This window comes from Ischnura elegans, chromosome 4 (assembly GCF_921293095.1).
Source record: "Ischnura elegans chromosome 4, ioIscEleg1.1, whole genome shotgun sequence".
NCBI classification, from domain to species: domain Eukaryota; kingdom Metazoa; phylum Arthropoda; class Insecta; order Odonata; family Coenagrionidae; genus Ischnura; species Ischnura elegans.
Window position 1 is genome coordinate 115775454 of NC_060249.1, and position 18433 is coordinate 115793886.

Here is an 18433-nt window from a genome sequence, read left to right on the forward strand (position 1 = left end):
ATAAACGCTAGTCCCAACTTCGTGGAGTACTTCATTTTTTATGCGTAGACGGCTGGTGCCCTAACACCCCCTGCCACACGCCTTTTAGGCGGCTTGCGGGGTAGTATCTAGATGTAGGAGATACAGGGACGATGTACTGAAACCATATGTTCGACTCTTCAGTAGTGCTATTGGTCCAAACTTTCTCTTAATAGATGATAATGCCCGACTGCACTGCGCTGCTCTGGTGGATGAATTTTTGGCATGACGCATTTCATTGCATAGACTAGCAAGCGAGATCTGTAGATCTGAATCCTATAGAATATGCTCTGGAGGTGAATTGCATCCCGTCAGCCTCCACCAGGGACCCAACAAAACCTAGTCATAAACCTTTCGGAGGAATTGGATCGACTGGCACAAGAGCTCTTGTACCACCGGACAGAGAGCATACCACATCACTACGAAACATTTGTGGACATTAGAGGTAACCATACACCCTATTAACACTAATTTTTCTGGTGGAAGACATTGTCAAGTTTGGTTAGTTTTTGTCAAAGGCGTAGCTTGTCGTTAGCTTGGCTATCAGAACCTTTTTGACTCTGTTTGTTGGACAATATTTGTGACATATGAAGTGTGAATCAGCTTCCGTTTGTTCAGCAATCCGTCTAATATTACTATCTGGCGGTATTTTCTCGTATAGTAATTATGCTTAACTTTTGGACACTAGTGTATTTTTTGCCTCGATTAGTATAAGCTAGTCTGTCAATGAAATGAAATTTTAGCTTTAAATATTGAAATTTCGTATTGGAATGTAGAGGTGAAATTTTCCAAATGGACATGAAAATTTTCCAATCCGGACGAAGTCCGCTCCATCCCATAATTATCCCCCGATTTCATCGAAATTTCGCCATTTTTTGCGCGGAGATGTCTTTTCAGGGTTTTTACCTTCAGAATCATGAAGGAAGAACTTTTTACTCATGATTTTTTTTAAATTACTGCCCGCTCATTCGCCTCTTCTATTTTCTTTCTCTTTATATCCCCTGCTCTCTGTGGATAGGCGAGGCTCGCAAGTTTTTTTTCCTCGAGACTTAGAAACGACGAAGATGCCCCTAACGTCAAGTTGGGGAACTGGCTCTAATCCTTCCTCGTTCGTGGGAGTTGTTGGTCTGTGCTCAAAGTACGAGTCGAGCTGGCGAAGTTTTTCTTCTCGCCGGAGAGCATCGAATCTTATAGGGGGGAAAAAGTCAGGGAGGTCAATCTGCAGAGAGTTTGTATAGGTACCCCAACTGCGCGCTATTTGGAGGGGAATAATAATTCACAGAAAGTCTGGCAGAGAATTCTACTGTCGTAGCGGATTCAAGGAGTCTCGAACAAAGAACATGGAGCGTGGGCGAACTCATTTGGGAAATTTGTGGAGTGGCCACGATTGAAAACGCTTGGGGAATACCCCTAACTCTACCGAAATGAGAAAATTCAAGAGCGAAATAATTATTCTTTTCTCCCCTTGTCTCAAGCAAGAATCCACCTCTTATTTAAGTAGCGAGTGCTTCGTCGAACGAGAGGTCTAATTTATATTTTAGTTTAATGAAGACGTACGACGGCGTCGTAGATTGCTAAAAGTGTGTATTGGAAGAAGCTGTGTTAGGATAACGACACGTGGAAATTTTTTATCCAGTTTCAGATGCATTTTCATTGTACATTATATCATTTCCCTGAAAATCCTATTTTTTTTGGATTTAAAAGAAATTAAGAAATGTATGGAAATGACCTTGGGGTAGAAGCGTTTAGTGATGGGTCGTTTGCGATTGACTCGTTAGAAACGATTGAGTCACCGAGTTAATCAAATGACTCGTGAGTCGCCGAGCGAAAACGAGTTGATCGTCAATCATTTAAATAACGTCCAGTTTCATTAAATAAATCATTACAACTGCCGGTTGAGATGTGGCTTTGAACTCCTGGGTTTGATGATTAATTGCATTTTATCTGCACAAAAGAAATTGAAGATTCGTATATGAAGGAGTTGAAGAGGGTTGGTGCGGTGGCTAGAGTGTTGGCTTCCCACTTCGTCGGCTCGGGTTCAAATCCCGGCGGTTGCAGATAATTTTCAGATACTGCTCGATCCCTGCTTGAGTGTTGTGCGGAGGACATTTCAAGCGCAACACTCCGTCCGTCGGATGGGACGTTAAGCCGTGGTCCCCTTGGCGCCTTTCGTTAGGAGCAGGCTAATGCCGACGCCGGGTTTCTCTCCACAATTCCTTACCTACTCTTCCCCCACGGCGCAAAGACCTAAGTTGTCGGTCGCCTCCTCCAAATACTATACTTCAATGATTTTCTCGTTATGCTGCCACAATGAAATATAATTTTTGATAAATCATGTATATTTTATACTTCTTCAATAGATTGAACTTGTTTCTAAAATGCTTCCGTATTTTTAAAGTACTTTTAAAAAATATATCCTAAAACTTTTACAGTTCTTCAAAAAGATAATGTTTTCCTTTAGTGGAGCCTTGAGTAAATACTCACTTCAATGGTAATAAGGAAATTAAATCTGCTTGTATGATCAAAGCATTAGGGTGCCTAGTGTAAAAACCTGCGTAGTCTTATTCTTAAATCATGTCCATTTACCGTGAAAATAGCCTCTTGACTTATCAATTAGTATAACCTTAGACGAATTTAACTGGCCAAATAGCTGAAATAGCTGTTGATAATGTCAATAAAGACATTCATAAATCATGAAATGGGGTGGCGCAGAATTTATCCTGAGGATTTTATTTGAGAAGATGGAATAGGCAAATCTTTTCGAGCTACTGTATCTTTAAGATTCTTATAGTTCCTCTAAGTGCTTATTTTTTCCTAGTATTTTGAGATCGTTAAAATCCTTCTATTATAGGCTAACGTGAATTAGTAAATTTCAGCGTAAATACCGTTTGAGGTGTCGTTTATCGTATTCAAGCCATAAATAAACATGCATAAATTATTGCTCTTTTTAATACAATCGGTAAAGTTGCGATATCTGGCGTAAATTTTGTTCCTCAAGCAAATATCCTTGACCACTCACTCAATAGTCCTTCATTTGATGAATTCACCTCATGATGCACACGTATGAAAATACTGTATTTATCCCATACGGATGAATCAGCAGGCGATTCGCCGGCTTGTATCGATTTTCCTTAAGGTAAAGAGCCAGAACACCGCCTGTAGCGTCGTTGTCGTAGTTGCCTTTTAATTTTTTTACATACGTAATGAATAAATACGAAGGTGTATTGAAAAGTAAGGTTTCCAACGATGCCATTTCCGAGCGCGAGTCGCTTGGCGAAATATGACTGCAGTACTGCATTGCTTGGTTCCTTCGCCAATGTGTAGAAGCAGCCACGTGACCTTAGGCCGCTCAGTCGCTGTGTAGCAGTCATTTAGGAAGGAGAGCACTCTTAGCTCGCCCGCCAGGTGCGATCTACAGTCAGTCATTCGATTTTTTAATGCAAAAAAGGTTTCTCCGATTTAAATTTGTTAGCACGCCTTCTCATAGCTCTAAAATCACTTGAAAACATGGGCCATTAAATTTCTACCTCAAGACTTATGCCTTATCCTTGCTTTTTGACAAGTTACCGGAATGAATAGTTCTAAGATAATTTTCAGCCTGTCGTTACTCATTATCTCCTTATACCCGCGATATTCTCTAGAATTCATCGTGGACATCCCCGAGAAACGGTTCGTTAGTGGATAAAAAAATATCTTTCTTGGTCTCCAACGATCCTCGTCGAGGTCAGTGCTTTTAGAGGTCGAAGGTCATGCCGTTCTCGTCCCAATTACATTCGGATGGTTACGTCACCGCAGCTTAACTGGGTAAAGGAATCGCTGAATGATTGGCTTCTTCAACTCTCTTCGCAACTCGTCAGTCATTTATTTTTTCTTTTAGTCTTCTAGGGCGCATGACGGGCAGCACGTGTCCACGAGGGCATTGCCAATGGACTGCGAAAAAATGTGTGCCGGAATTCCTTCTGAGAGGGCGCGAACTTGTCCATCAATCGTCTTCAATTCAATGGCTGGTGGATCGATTGTACGTTTCGCTTTAACATTAGAATACACCGTAAAGTCTAGCTTTGTATCCCAGCAACATATACGCTTTGAATTGAGAATACTCCGCAAAGTCTAGTTTTGTATCCCAACAACATATCGATGGCTAAGTTCTAACAAGACGTATCTCAAATTCCGCGGGTTTGAGACAGTTATCTTAAACAAAGTGTATTGACATTTAAAAAATAAAATACAAGCAAAAACGAACTCTTTGTTTGAAAATGAATGCTTCTTTTTCAGTTTTATGAACTTTTGGTTTTTAATTTCAGTCTACCATCAAAAGTATTAATCGTTGTTTTGCTCTCGTAAAAATTTTCTATTTTGGAAAAACGTGTTGTTATAACTTATCCATCGATATACGCTTTAAAATTAGTATGCTCCGCAAATTCTATATTTGTATTTCAACAACATATAGATTGCCTTAACAAGTTACTCTTCTACGAGTCTTTCGTGTGTCTTAAACCTTCTTCTACTCATAGGTTAGCAATTAGCAATGTCATACTTCAATGCTCAAATTAATAATACAGAAAATTTGCCAAAAATGATAAAATACTTATAAAATTCGTAGCAGCGAATTTATATCTAAAGACTGAAAAAAATGAAAAGAAAATTCAAATGAGAATACCAATTTGTACATTATAATAATTAAAATCCAAAAATTTAATTTACAAATCATTACATAAATCTGCAGACTTTATTTGTAATCAGTCAATAGTCTATTGTATGCGTCAAACTATTAGTTTTAACTTTCCTCATCACAAAAACAACATTTTAGCACCTACACATGCGAAAATGCAATTTAAATATTCTGTAAACTGGCCGGTTGGGGTGAGTCAAGAAACCACCGGTGCCGCAAAAATGTACGCGCCTCGTCAATGAATGTGGAATTGTAAATCCTGTTTTACGTGTTGCAATTAACTACTATAGAAGCTGCTCCTAAGCGATATCTCGCCACTACTATCTAGCAGGGGTAGAAAATGAAAACAAGTGACGGTTGCGAATGACTTTGAATTAAAAACTATTATTTTAATACTGTTTGCAATGTTCATCGGGCAATTGTCCGGGTAGCTGGCCATAAGCCACTGCTGGCAGTATAAAGGATGGAATAAAAATTGTTAAAGCAAGGAAAACATCGGCAAAACTGAAGAAAAAATTAAAAGAATATACTGCATTAGGAAAAAATATAAACATGATGAAAATAAGCAAAAAATCAAAAAATATATTTTAACGCAAAAAAGTAATGAAAACCATTGGATGCCGTGGCGCGCTGATTGGAATGCCGGCGAAATCGTCGTCACCAACAAATCTCACGCGGTGAAACCCCGAAGTAACGGGAAACATGGATATCTGACGTTGTATCGGATCAAATGCATTTATTTGAGGTAGATGAAAAAAAAACCATCATGCGCAGTAGGGATCCATTTATTTTCGTCAAGACCATTCCTAATTTTTAATTCTTCGGGAACCCGGGGCGAATCTTCTTTGAGTTTTTTTCGAGTAATCGGCTTCTACCGCCGTATTTCCGTCTATCCATTGAAAAAGGGCATTTCCCGTTCGGGATGCGAAGGACGTTAATCCTCTTCCATGAGTTGAAAGAGAGAGAAAAAAAAGGTCCAATCCCAAATGGCCGAATACCCTGACGATTAAGTCGACTTTGGCCAATGTCAGAAGGAAGGGATTCCAAAGGTTGGTTTGCGGCTTTTAATGAGCCGGGTTTTGGCATCACGCGGTCGCATCACTTTGTCTCGATGCGCTGACGTATTACTCGTTAATGATATACTCAATCTTTTTGAAATATTGAATATATTAAGGTCTTTCATGTCATTCTCGTATTAGGACACTCAAATTTCGACCTCAAAACGAGTGTCCAAACATTCATGAACAATTGAAATTGAATCCGATCGAATGCATTGATTTGTAGGAGATGAAAGAACATCATCACAGTTAAAGATCCAATCCTTCGGTGGCTCAGTTGATAGAGCAGTCGACTGTAGAGTATAGTAAGCTGGTATCCATAGGTCGCTGGTTCATATCCGGCCAGAGTGTAAATTTTTTTGTGAATTGGTATTTTATCGTAAACGAAATGAAAATTTTGTTGTATTCCACCTATTTATTTTAAGTTATGACTAGTTTTGACGCAGCGGCGTCATCATCAGATAATCAGTATTGAGTAGTGGTAGTATTTCCTAAAATAAATTAGTGGAATGAAACACAAGTTTTTCAGTTCATTAACGTTAAAATAAAACTTCCATAAAATTGAGCCTAAGACGATTGAGATAATAAGTATTTCATCCAATACTTTTCATCAATATCGACTATCGACTTAGAATATTCAGGTGGGTGTTTTTTTTTCAATGGTAGGGTGTTTTGCTGGTGCAGGACGCAGCTTTGTCGTTTAGAATTTACCATTTTCTTCTAATATGCTACTCTCGAAATTTTAAGTTTGTGTAGGTCTATCATTTCTCTATCGTCTATGGACACCCAAATGTCAACCTCAAAACGACGATTTTCCCCACGATCATGAAGTCTTGGACGTTGCGTGGGATGAAACGCATTGATGTGTGGGATATGAAAAAAAACATCCACAGTAGGGAAAAAGTAAGTAGACAAAATAAATCATCGACAATGTGTACTTTTTTCCTGATTACTTTGTCAATATACAACCTGAAAATGACCTCTGTCGTATTGAATTCAATGAAAAATGAAAGATATGCATGGCCTTCGGTAGCTCAGTTGGTAGAGCGGTGGACTGTAGAGGCATTGAATTTCAGATATCCATAGGTCGCTGGTTCAAATCCGGCCCGAAGGAAGTTTTTTTTTTAATTTTCACTTTTTAAGTTAGTATTTCATCATATACCTTTCATCAATATCGACTTAAAATTTTCCGGTTGTTTTTTTTTCAATGTTTGGTTGCATTAATATTACAAAAGAGGATCCTCAATCCTGCCTCTAAAATTGTTATCACCCTCCGCGCATAGAAATTTGTTTACAAAAATCGCCACAAGCGTCGCTGACAGACGAGGTGATCCGTGTTTCACGGTGAAATAAGTTATTATTAGCTCTGTTAATCGAATTTTATATGCATGGTGATGTGATATTTCAAATTCATAAATTTTCAATGCTATTCCTTTCGATTTCAAAGGTTATAATGAAAGATATTGAAAAAAAAAGAGGATCGTACCTCACTCACAGCGCCGCGGACATTTTTGAAAACCGATTAAATTGCAACCGAAGTGGCAACAGATGTCAGCCTTCCATGGGATGGAATTGGGCCTCCTCTAAGCAGTTTCCTCGGTTAGTTGTTTAGTTTTTCAGAATGCAGTATTGTCCGTTTGTTCTGACTTCCACTGACCTCTACTTAATGGTAAGTTGTTAGAACGTAAACTAATACCTATCAAGGAAGATTATTGCATCGCATTCCAGCGTTTAAGCACTGAATTCTAGTGAATTGCGGCTTGGAACGGCTATGGAATGCCATCACGAGTACGCATCACTTGGTCTCAAAGACCTGACGTATTATTCGTTTAGAATATACTCTTTATTCTTGAAATTTTCAGTATATGTTGGTCAGCCATTTCACTATCGTCTTAAGGCCTGTTTATACGGTTCATTAACTAGAAAGAGTTCATGTGTTTGCATGAATGATTCTTGTGGACCGAAACAGACCATGTACGAGTGCATCAAACAGGATCTATTTTCTGTTTAAATACATTCGCAATAGTTGGATGGTTACACGGTGAATTTTCGTGTTCATTCACGCGTTTATACCAAGGGCGTACCCAGGATCATAACTAGGGTGGGCAAGCCATGGTCTAGGGGGGGCAAGCCATGGTCTAGGAGGGGGGGATTTATGAAATTAATGTCCTTGAAAAATAGTTTTATTTTATACTAATATATATCATTTTTCGTGGGTTTAAAGAAAATTTGTTGAATAGTTTCGTTTCAATTTAGTGCTGATTTTGCTTTAAGACTTTTGCGATTTTTGCTTCTAGGGAGGGGCAGCTGCCCAAAACCCAAGTTTCCCCACAGTCATGGAGATTTGACGTTTCATGGGATGAAAAAAAGCATTTACGCGTGGGAGATGGAAAAAAACATGCACATTAGGGAAAGTTAAGATGACAAAACAAATAATCGACAATATGCACTTTTTTCTGATTACTTTGTCAATATACAACTGGAAAATGACCTCTGATGCATTCACTTTAATGAAAAATGACGTTGAGGTATGGCCTTCGGTAGCTCAGTTGGTAGAGCGGTGGACTGTAGAGGCATTGAATTTCAGATATCCATAGTTCGCTGGTTCAAATCCGGCCCGAAGGAAATTATTTTTACCACTACTTTTTGAGATTGTATTTTATCATATAGTTTTCATCAATATCGACTGAAAATTTTCAGTTGAGTATTTTTTTATGATTGGGTGTTTGGTTGGTGCAGCATGCAGCTTTGTCCGTCGGCTCTGACCTCCACTAATCTCGACAAAATGTTAATTTGTTAGAACGTAAACTAATACCTATCAGGGAAGATTATTGGACTGCAAGGTTTAGGCTCTAAATTCTTGTGAATTGCGGCTGGGGACGACTATCACTCTTTTAGATTATACTCTCTCTTCACGATTTTTTCAGCATACGTATAGTCTTTCATTTCATTATCGTCCACGTTCGTTTTTCTACCGCATTACTTCTGTGTTGAACTCACTCCCTCCACACATCGACCCCTTTGCACTTCCATTGAAATCCTTCATAAGCCTTTCCCTATCCTATCTGTCACCGAAGTAGTCTATCACTGCAGTTTCTTGTTGTCCTTTTGTTTTTGTAAATGTAATTATTGTTTTCTACATGTTATATTGCGTCTTCGTCCTCTAATTTATGTATTGTTACCTGGCCACTATAAAATGGCATATGCTGTATGTGGTTATATTTCTTTAAAATAAAAAAAAAAAAAAAAAAATAAGGCCTGGTCATACGATACATTAACACGTACGGGTTAATGTCTAAATGCATGAACGCGAGAATGAACGCCAAAATGCACCGTGTAACCACCCAACTTGTGCGAATGCATGCACAGAAAATAGAACCTGTTTTAATTTGGTTCATGCATTCGTACATGTTCCGTTCCGGTCCACCAAAATCATTTACGCAAACGTAGATTAACTTGCACGTGTTAATGTACCGTGTAACCAGGCCTTTAGGACACTCAAATGTCTATCTCAAAACGACGACTTTCCCCGCAATCATCGAAATTTGACGTTGCTTGCGATGAAATGCATTCATGCGTGGAATATGGAAAAAACATGCCTATTTTTGGCTATAATTACTTTAATTTTATAAATTTGGTAGGACTGAAATCAACCGTCTTTAAAATTACGTTTTAGTGTAATGGATTACGATTCAATCATTTTATTTTAGTTATATATTAAAATTATTAATTTATCTTCATTTTAATTAAAATAATGATTAAATTATGTCGGGACAAAGTAAGTGGATAAAATAAATCATCGACAATGTGTACTTTTTTATAATTCTTTTGTCAATATTCTACTTGATAAATGACCTCTGCTGTATTGGGTTTAATGAAAACTGACAGTTATGCATGGTCTTCGGTAGCTCAGTTGGTTGAGCGGTGGACTGTAGTGGAATTAAAATTCAGATATCCATAGGTCGCTGGTTCAAATCCGGCCCGAAGGAAAGTTTTTTTTTACTAATACTATTTGAGTTTGTTATTTCATCTAGTAATTCTCATCAATACAGACTTAAAAAATTGAGATGGGTGGTTTTTTTCCGCAATGGTTTGATGTGTTATTGGTGTAGCATGCAGTTTTATCCGTTGATTCAGACGTCCGTCAACTTTAACTTGTTCGTAATTTGTAAGAACGCACATTATTTCTTACCATGGAACACAAAGGCATAGCATTCCTGGATTTGCGATTATGCACTAAATTCTTGTGACTTGAGGCTTGGAAAAGTTTTATTGCGTTTGGGTAGCTCTCACTTATTCTGTAATTTTGTCGGTAAGAGTATATTTTTTTTGAATGATCAATTTTTGTCCGCTTTTCACCAATTTTAGGATTTTTCACTCATCGAACATTCTGGATATAAGAATCCTAGAAATGTACGAGAGATCAGCTACCAAAAATGGAAATATTTGAATATATGGCAGTTATCTTAATGAGGGAATGGTTCATCGTTTAAGTGTTTTTTGTAATAGATGACAACAGAAACTAGATTCAACTAGCAGGTAATTAATATGATTTTATTTTATACAATAATTCGTCCTTCTAAATAACATAAATTTATTGCGAATGGATATCGAAATTTTGATGTGTGCGGGTCGGATTATGCTGGGGTGGGTTGAGGTTTGGGTTGGGTTGGAGAATGTTGCTTGTCTGAAGGATACTTTTTTCTCGTCGTTCCAAAGTTTATACTCAAAAAAACCATTTTCCTACCATCGGTGCAAAAAAGCCAAAACCTTAAAAAAACTTAAAGCATTCTGCCGCAGCACCATAGGATCATGTTATATATCATTTTAGCCATTGTTTATTCGAATACAACAATGAATTATTAATCATTGTTTAAACGAAAACGTTTAGTTTCTACGGTCGATGTTGGTCTACATTGAAGATGTCGTTCTCTCCTTAAAAAATATAATGAAATGACCAAATTAAATATTTTGCACGTGGCGTGATGAAGAATTCGACCATTTCGCAATTTTCATAGTTTTTCGCGTGTTCTTCTTCACTCTTTCGACCGTAGAAGCTAAACGTTTACGTTTAAACAATGCCTAATGGTTCATTGTTGTACTCGAATAAACAATGAGTATAAACGGTGTATGACACGACCCTATAGAGCTTCGGAAAGATTTTATACAAATTCTTAAAGTTCAGCGTGTTACTTTTTTTGCGCCGATATTAGTTCGAGATAATTTATTCTCCTCTGTCAGTACCCGAAATTGAATATTTACTCTTTTTTCATTCATGTCGCTGAGGCGTTTGTTGATTCGATCGTCTGTTATAGAAGCCGATGTTAACGATGTACCACCAGTCCCTCTCTAAGATGAGTACATATCTACCATTAAATGTTCACATCTAGTATTGTTTAGAATGCTTAATAAGTGAGTAAAATCCTAAATTTGGTAAAAATTCGACAAAAATTGGCCATTTGATAGAAATAGACCGTCACCATTTTGTCACCTTCTATGTCAGCGTGCGACTTAAACATGACCTGTGGTAGATCGAGGGAGAGGTTTGGGTATCCAATTCACGCTAGATGAAATGGTACTTTTGTTCGGACCTCCACTAATGCTGGGAGGTCTCCAGGCCCTCCCCCACTTACCTCGCCACTGAACATGACCGCAGTCGTGTTGAATGAAATTAATATTATATGAAACTTTATGGCCTTCGGTAGCTCGGACGGAGTGGACGTGTTTCGGAGCTATCTGTGAGTCAGCAACCGAGGTTTTTTTCCCGGCGATCGAGCCCTTGATCGCCGGGAACGTGGTTTTTGCGTTCCCGGTGGAGTGCTTTGCCTTTCGGTTGAAGGCAAAAGCTTTGTTTTTTGTGGGTTCGCACCCCTGTACCAGGGGTGTGCGGACAGTGTTTCGTGTCGGTGTACGCAGAGCGAGCCGTCACAATGCCAGTTGAGAAGAAGAACACTCTCCGTGTCAACATAGAGAGTGTGAGTGAGGCGCCATCAGTCCTTGAGGTCCACCAACTGCTCGGTGGAGACCTCGGGCTGAAGACAGAGGAAATATACGGAATCAGGCTGGGTCCGGCAAGGAAGTCGATCTTCGTCAAAGTCAAGCAAGAGACTACCTTCGAAAGGATTATGGTGAAAGCGGGTGAAAAATTCCAGTTCCCGACCAAGGGCCCCCAAAGGTTCTCTTGGTGGTGCGAGTCTATTTCCGAGAGATATACGTACGTTAAAGTGTGTCAACTACCCTTCGAGGTGTCACGTGAGCAAGTGGAAGCTGCATTGTCCAAATATGGAAAAATATTCGCGTATGTGGAAAATAGGTGGGCCGGCGATGGGTTACACCAGGGCACTTTGACGGGCACTAGGACCGTTAAGATGTCCCTCACTGAAAATATACCAAGTGTCATTAGTATTGAAGGTGAACGCGCTGTCATTCATTACGACGGGCAAAAGTTAACGTGTTCAAGATGCGGGAGTGAAGATCATTTGAGGCTACAGTGCCCCAAAACGAAGGCGGGACCGTCATACGCTAATGCACTTAAAAATTCTGGGGGGGGGGGAGAAGATGAGAACGACGAGGAGAGGATGGACATCCCAGTAGAAGACGGGGGGGTAGTACAAGTGGCGGAGGAGACGCCCAAATCGGTTGAAAGTGGGGGCAATGTTTCGCAAAATAACGGCGAAAGTGCTGTGAGTGCAACAGAGGGGGTGGAAGTGAAGAAAAAGGAGAAAAAGAGAAATAGGCAACGTAAGAAAAATATATCCAACGGCATAAACAACGACAGCAATGTGCTTGTTTCCTCAACCGAGACGGACACGGAAGAAGCAGTAGTGTTGGAGAGAAATGTTGTAGTGAAGGGGGGAAAACCCGATAGTAAAATTGTGGAAATCATAAGTGAAGGGGAGGGAGGAAATGTTTTAATGAATGCCTCAGGCACTGTGGTTTCGACCGAAATCATGGATTTGAGGGAGGGAGGCTGTGATGACAATATGAAAGTGCTGGAAGAAGAAAAAACGTCCTCGGCCGTTGGGGGGGTGGGAGGGGAGGGAGTGTTTTCTTCCTTTCTTACACAACCAGGTCCAAGCAGGCTGTGGTCGCAGCGAGACGACGAGGAGATGGGCTCTAGTGATAACGCGGCCCTCACCCCCTCAGAGGATGACGAAACGAATAGAACTGCAGCCGCAGTCGCGAAAAAACTATTTGGGAAGGACCTCACACAGAAAAAGAAAAAGAAGTGGAATGACAGGCTTAGAAAACGAGGCATCAGAATCCAGGGTGGTGAGCACAAAAAGGAATAAAAAAATCGTCCAATTAAAAAAAAATAAAAAATTATGGATAATAATTCCTCCAAAGTCTTTGTAAATCTAACGTTAATTAATTTAAATAGCTCTTGCTTTGCTTTGATTATAACTATGCATTTAAATTGTCAAATAACCCTTGCTTTGATAATCAGAGTTGTTTTATATGAACCATGCCGAGGGCCAGACTTTACTTTCATTCCTTACTTTATAAATTTGAACATTTTTTCTCTTGAATATTTTTCTTTAAATACCGAAGCTGTCATGCAAACGGTTTCTATTTGTTTCCCCAACATTAGAAAGAACTTTTTTCAAATACAACAATGAGTACCTCTCCAAGTAAACGAGAGATAACGGTGGCGTCACTGAATGTGGCCAGTATTACGAATAACTTAAAAATCAATGTTATTAAGAATTTTATGTACAATGATCTAAAAGCAGACGTCATCTTCATCCAAGAATACAAAGAATCGACTGCTTGGCAGAGCAAACATTATTGTATATTTGGCAATACTGATGGCTCCTCTCTAGGTACAGCAATTTTAACTAAAAAGTCTTTAGAGGTAACGAATGTGCGTCGTCATGCCTCCGGGAGGATAACTGCACTGCAAATCGGGGACACGCACTTTATTAACGTATATGCCCCTGCAGGAGGTGGGATGTGGAAGGACATGCGAGAGTTCCTGGCAAGCGAAATTCTGCCTTACGCATGCCTTTTCAAGGACAAGGCTATAATGGGGGGAGATTTCAACGCTATATATAGGAGGGAGGACAGCTCGGCAAACAATACGCAAATACGATACCCAATAAACAAGACATTTAAAATTCTAGTCAGCAATATGGACGCAATAGACACCGGTAAAAATACAGCTCAAAACAGATTACAATTTACCAGAATAGGTACACACTCGAAAACCAGAATCGACTACATATTTATATCACAGAAACTAAAAAATGATTTAATTCAATATAGTACGACCCCTATTGCCATTTCAGATCACCACGCAATTCACATTAAAATTAAACTGGACCTTGTTACACAGAGGACATACAATAAGAAGGAACAAATTTGGCGCGTAAATACCAACTTACTAAAAGATGTAACATTCTGTAAAAAGGTTGAATATGAAATATTAAGGCTCTCAAACCACGCTCTTAGCGAAAAAGACATTTTAACCTGGTGGGAACAGATATTTAAAGCAGGTATTATAAAAAAACTTAAAAAACTAACTAGTGATTATTATAGAGAGAAAAATGAAGGAATAGCATTTTATAGAGAGGTGCTTCAACAGCTGATAGATTCAAATTGCAGGACACCCAGTGTAAATTTCGAAATTAAAGAACTAAAAAAAGAAATTTACAGACGGGAGGTGGAAAAGCTTGCCCCGAGGGAATGGGAGAGAGGGTACGATACGAGTGAATCAGAAGCTCTGACTTTGGAACAAATACGGATATTAATCAAAAATGCGAGTGGAGGTGAAGTGGGAGGGCTAGTTGACTCCGAAAAGCGGCTCGAGGAGGCGACGAGCTTTTACAGTCGACTTTATAATCAGTACGGGGTATGGGAAGACGGAGATGGGCCGCCTATCCCCCCCCTCCCCAAGCTCAACCCCGAAAACACGAAGAGCTTCGAGGCAACGATCACAGTAAACGAAATAGACGATGTGAAGCTAAAGCTGAAAAAGGGAAAGGCTCCAGGGGAGGACGGTCTGCCTAATGAGTTCTATCTCACATTTTGGGAACAAATGAAACCTATTCTATGTGCAGTCTTTAACGCCATCTTAAAAAATGGGGAAATGTGTGAGCGGATGAAAAATGCATTAATCACACTGGTTCCCAAAAAGAGAAACGCGAAGCACCTTACTGAATTTCGGCCAATCTCTCTGTTAAATACAGACTATAAGATATTAGCCCATATTGTCGTCCAAAAAATGACCATGATAATGAATGGCGCAGGCCTAGAGAATCAGTTTGGAGTGGGAGAAGGGAAATCCTCAATTGACGCTTGTATTTTAATCCGGGACATTATTCTAAGTAGCATGCCAGAAGAGGAAAACTCACTATATATTTTAACTATTGACCTAGAAAAGGCTTTTGACAACATCAGAACAGAATGGATTTTTAAGATTATGAGAGAAAAACATTTTCCAGAAGGAATTATAAGCATGATTAAAACGCTTTATCATGAGATTACATCTCAAATTAAAATAGGGAACAAATTATCCGATCATTTTATGATTAAAAACTCAGTCCGACAGGGGTGTCCGTTGTCTATGTTGCTGTTTTCTTTGGCAATGGAGCCACTTATAATAGACTTGAAACACAGCATCGGAATCAGGAGGTGTGGAAAAAGTTACGCATCCTGTATATATGCCGATGATATCACTGTCTTTGTAAAAAATAATTTAGAACTAGACAGAATAAGTGGAATAATGGAAAAATACACCTCAATAGGCATGAGAATTAACATGTCCAAATCTGCTCTCATCCATGTTAAAGGGATAGAGTTTTCTGATACAAAAGGTTGGAACAAAGTCGATGGCCAAAATATATTAGGGCTATGGTGGGAGAAAGACCTTGCCGCCACCATTAATAAAAATTGGGACATGGCAACCGCAAAAATTCGGAAAACCATATTTGGCTATGCGGAATACAACACGCAGATTACATCAAAAATAAAACTACTCAACGAAGTTCTATTCCCAAACCTATGGTATGTGGCTCACGTCTGGCCAATGCCTGAAAGAGTAAACGCTAGCGTTATAAAGATGACGAACAAATTTATTTGGAGCGGCTTCCTTCAAAAAGTTGCAAGGAAAAGGCTATACGCGCCCCCAAAACTGGGTGGTCTAAACCTAATCAACACAGCAATAAAGGCACGGATAATAGCTATTAAAAATATCGCTAAGATCTTACACGCAGATGATAACGAAAGAAAACGTTTATTGGTTAACTCCATGGAAAAAACAAGGGGGCTGAGGTACTTTAAGAAAATCGTGCACGAAGCAAATAATTTCGGGGACAAATATGCATTTAACAATACTCTGCAGTCCACTAAACAAATATACGAGCGCGTGCTAAAGGAGGAGCTGGAAGCGACTCCTTACACAAGGTCAAGCAGAACCTGGGAAAATTACTCCAGGCTGGGAAGTGGTGCGAGGGAGGCGGGCATAATGTTCAGCATATGTTCGGACTGCCTGGTGACTAATGCCATGAGAAAGAGACTAGGTCTACGAGCAGAGGACGAGTGTCCGGATTGTGGGAGGCATGACGACATACCGCACACTGTTCTTGGTTGTCAAGAAAAGCACGATGTATTTTGGCAAACGTTGAAAAACATATATAAAGAATTCGATGCTTTCGGCACGGGAAGAATTAACGATGAGGATCTATTAAAATTGAATTTCCAACTCTTCCCATGCACGAAGAAAAAGATTTTAACTGAACTTGTGGCTGCTTATGTTTTTAGCAAACACTATAGAGGAGACATCAGGTATAGTTTAATTGAAAAAGTGAGATTTCTAAACAAAACTGTAAATATTACAAAGGAACAGAAGGAGTGGTTGCAAAATGTTTTTTAATTAAAAAAAAGTAAGTGATCTCTGCTTTGGCTCATTTCTCTCTTTCTTTTTCTTATTATATAGTGCTGCCTATGTATATCTTCACTCTCTTTTTTATATAAATATTTATAAAAATGCATGTATAAAGGTGTGCCATATAACTATTCTAAATATTTGTATAACTGTAAGTGATTTTAAAGCATATTTGAAAAATATGTAAACATGTAAATTTTTATATATTGTACTGTGCCAAAGTAAGCAATAAATGCTTTTTAAACGTAGCTCAGTTGGTAGAGCGGTGGACTGTAGAGGAATGCAATTTCAGATATCCATAGGTCGCTGGTTCAAATCCGGCCCGAAGGAAGATTTTTTTGGCCACTACTCTTTTGTTTAAGAATCTTACAATTTTCATCAAATAACTCTCTATTTTCATGGTGCAGTTATTTTCTTCGATCTCTGATGGAATGACTGGAAAAAATTTGCATTGAGTGCCTTTGAAAAGTTATGCCGCGGCAATATTTTCATTGATAATTCTTTTTGATTTAGTTTAAGTATTTAATTTGTACAGTGTTGCCGCTATCGCAACTGTTTTATACCCTGTTGAAGTCTTTGATATCCTTGTTACGTTTCGTAATGTTTTCTTGAAGACAGTCGTAGCATTTTGATTACTTTTGCGAAAATATTTTATTGTCTCCGGAATGTTGGGTCTGCTTCATTATTACCACGTTCTCATTAAGTCTCGTAATGGTCTGGTTGTTCGTCCTCCCGATTTTCCATCTCAAATTCAACCCACTTCCCGATTAGCTACCGACTTAAAAATTTCAGTACGGATCAGAGCCAGATGTCTAGGAGTTCTTGTGGTATTTTTAGTTCTTCATAGTCAGCGCGAGCCATAATATCTCTCAGTTAACATTTGTAGTTATTGCTCCGCTGCATCACACGTTTTAAAAATTTGCGAAAATTCATAATTATTGGCGGCTACTTATAGATGAACGATTGTAAACGATCTAGTTTAGTGAAAATAATACAGTAGGCCGAAGAAATAATATGAAAGAAAAAGAGTTTATTAAAACGAAAAAAAAAAATCACTTAAAAGATTTCGTTTAAAAACTCACGTTTATATTCGAACTGTAAAGAAGAACACACTTGATAATGTTGTTTGTAACGACGAAACACGATGTGTAATTAGAAAACTAAGTGGAAATATCGCAATGTCTCATTTTAATAATGTTACGAACTTCCACTATATCGTGCCCAACATCATAAAAGAAACTGAATATCCCTGATTGGACCCAACGTCCCAAATTTACATTTTACAGATGAAAAGACTACGTATTCAAAATAAATACGTGGTGTGCATCAATTCAAGATGGCGTATGATTGATGATTCATGATCACTTCCCCCATTTCGATTATACCTACGAAAACCCTCCGGTGTAAATTTCCTATCCCCCTGCCTCACCTCACAAATCCAGTGACCCCCTTACCCGAAAGTCTACCTCCACTGCCCATTGAAATGTGGACAGGGTGTTTCAAGAGGGATCTACTATACTTCATGAGTTGGCAGAGGAGACTATTTAAAGGTTTTTTGTGTCCATAAACAAACGGCCGCAACTCCTTAGTTACTGAGCTATGGTAACGCAAACATTTTAGGATGCACTTTGCCGTTACCACGAAAACGATTTTTCTTGGACTTTTCAGCCTTTCTGACAGTTTATTTAATCCTATGGAATTTTAATCATAATAAATAATTAATGTTTTACGAAAACGTGCTATTTTAATTGTCTGAAACAATTAATCTTCGAGCTTAATTAAACGAGAGTCTTTAGCGAG

General features: G+C 38.8%; 4 non-coding genes across 4 annotated transcripts; all 4 read left to right on the top strand.

Moving 5' to 3' along the window:
• The first annotated feature begins 6771 nt into the window (after nucleotides 1–6771).
• Nucleotides 6772–6862, top strand: Trnay-gua. The gene is given in 2 exon segments: nucleotides 6772–6808; nucleotides 6827–6862. It is a non-coding gene; the product is annotated as a tRNA-Tyr (tRNA).
• Nucleotides 6863–8282: 1420 nt separating this feature from the next.
• On the top strand, nucleotides 8283–8373 carry Trnay-gua. The gene is given in 2 exon segments: nucleotides 8283–8319; nucleotides 8338–8373. It is a non-coding gene; the product is annotated as a tRNA-Tyr (tRNA).
• Nucleotides 8374–9646: 1273 nt separating this feature from the next.
• Nucleotides 9647–9738, top strand: Trnay-gua. The gene is given in 2 exon segments: nucleotides 9647–9683; nucleotides 9702–9738. It is a non-coding gene; the product is annotated as a tRNA-Tyr (tRNA).
• Nucleotides 9739–16869: 7131 nt separating this feature from the next.
• On the top strand, nucleotides 16870–16964 carry Trnay-gua. Its single transcript is given in 2 exon segments — nucleotides 16870–16909; nucleotides 16928–16964. It is a non-coding gene; the product is annotated as a tRNA-Tyr (tRNA).
• Nucleotides 16965–18433: the final 1469 nt, after the last annotated feature.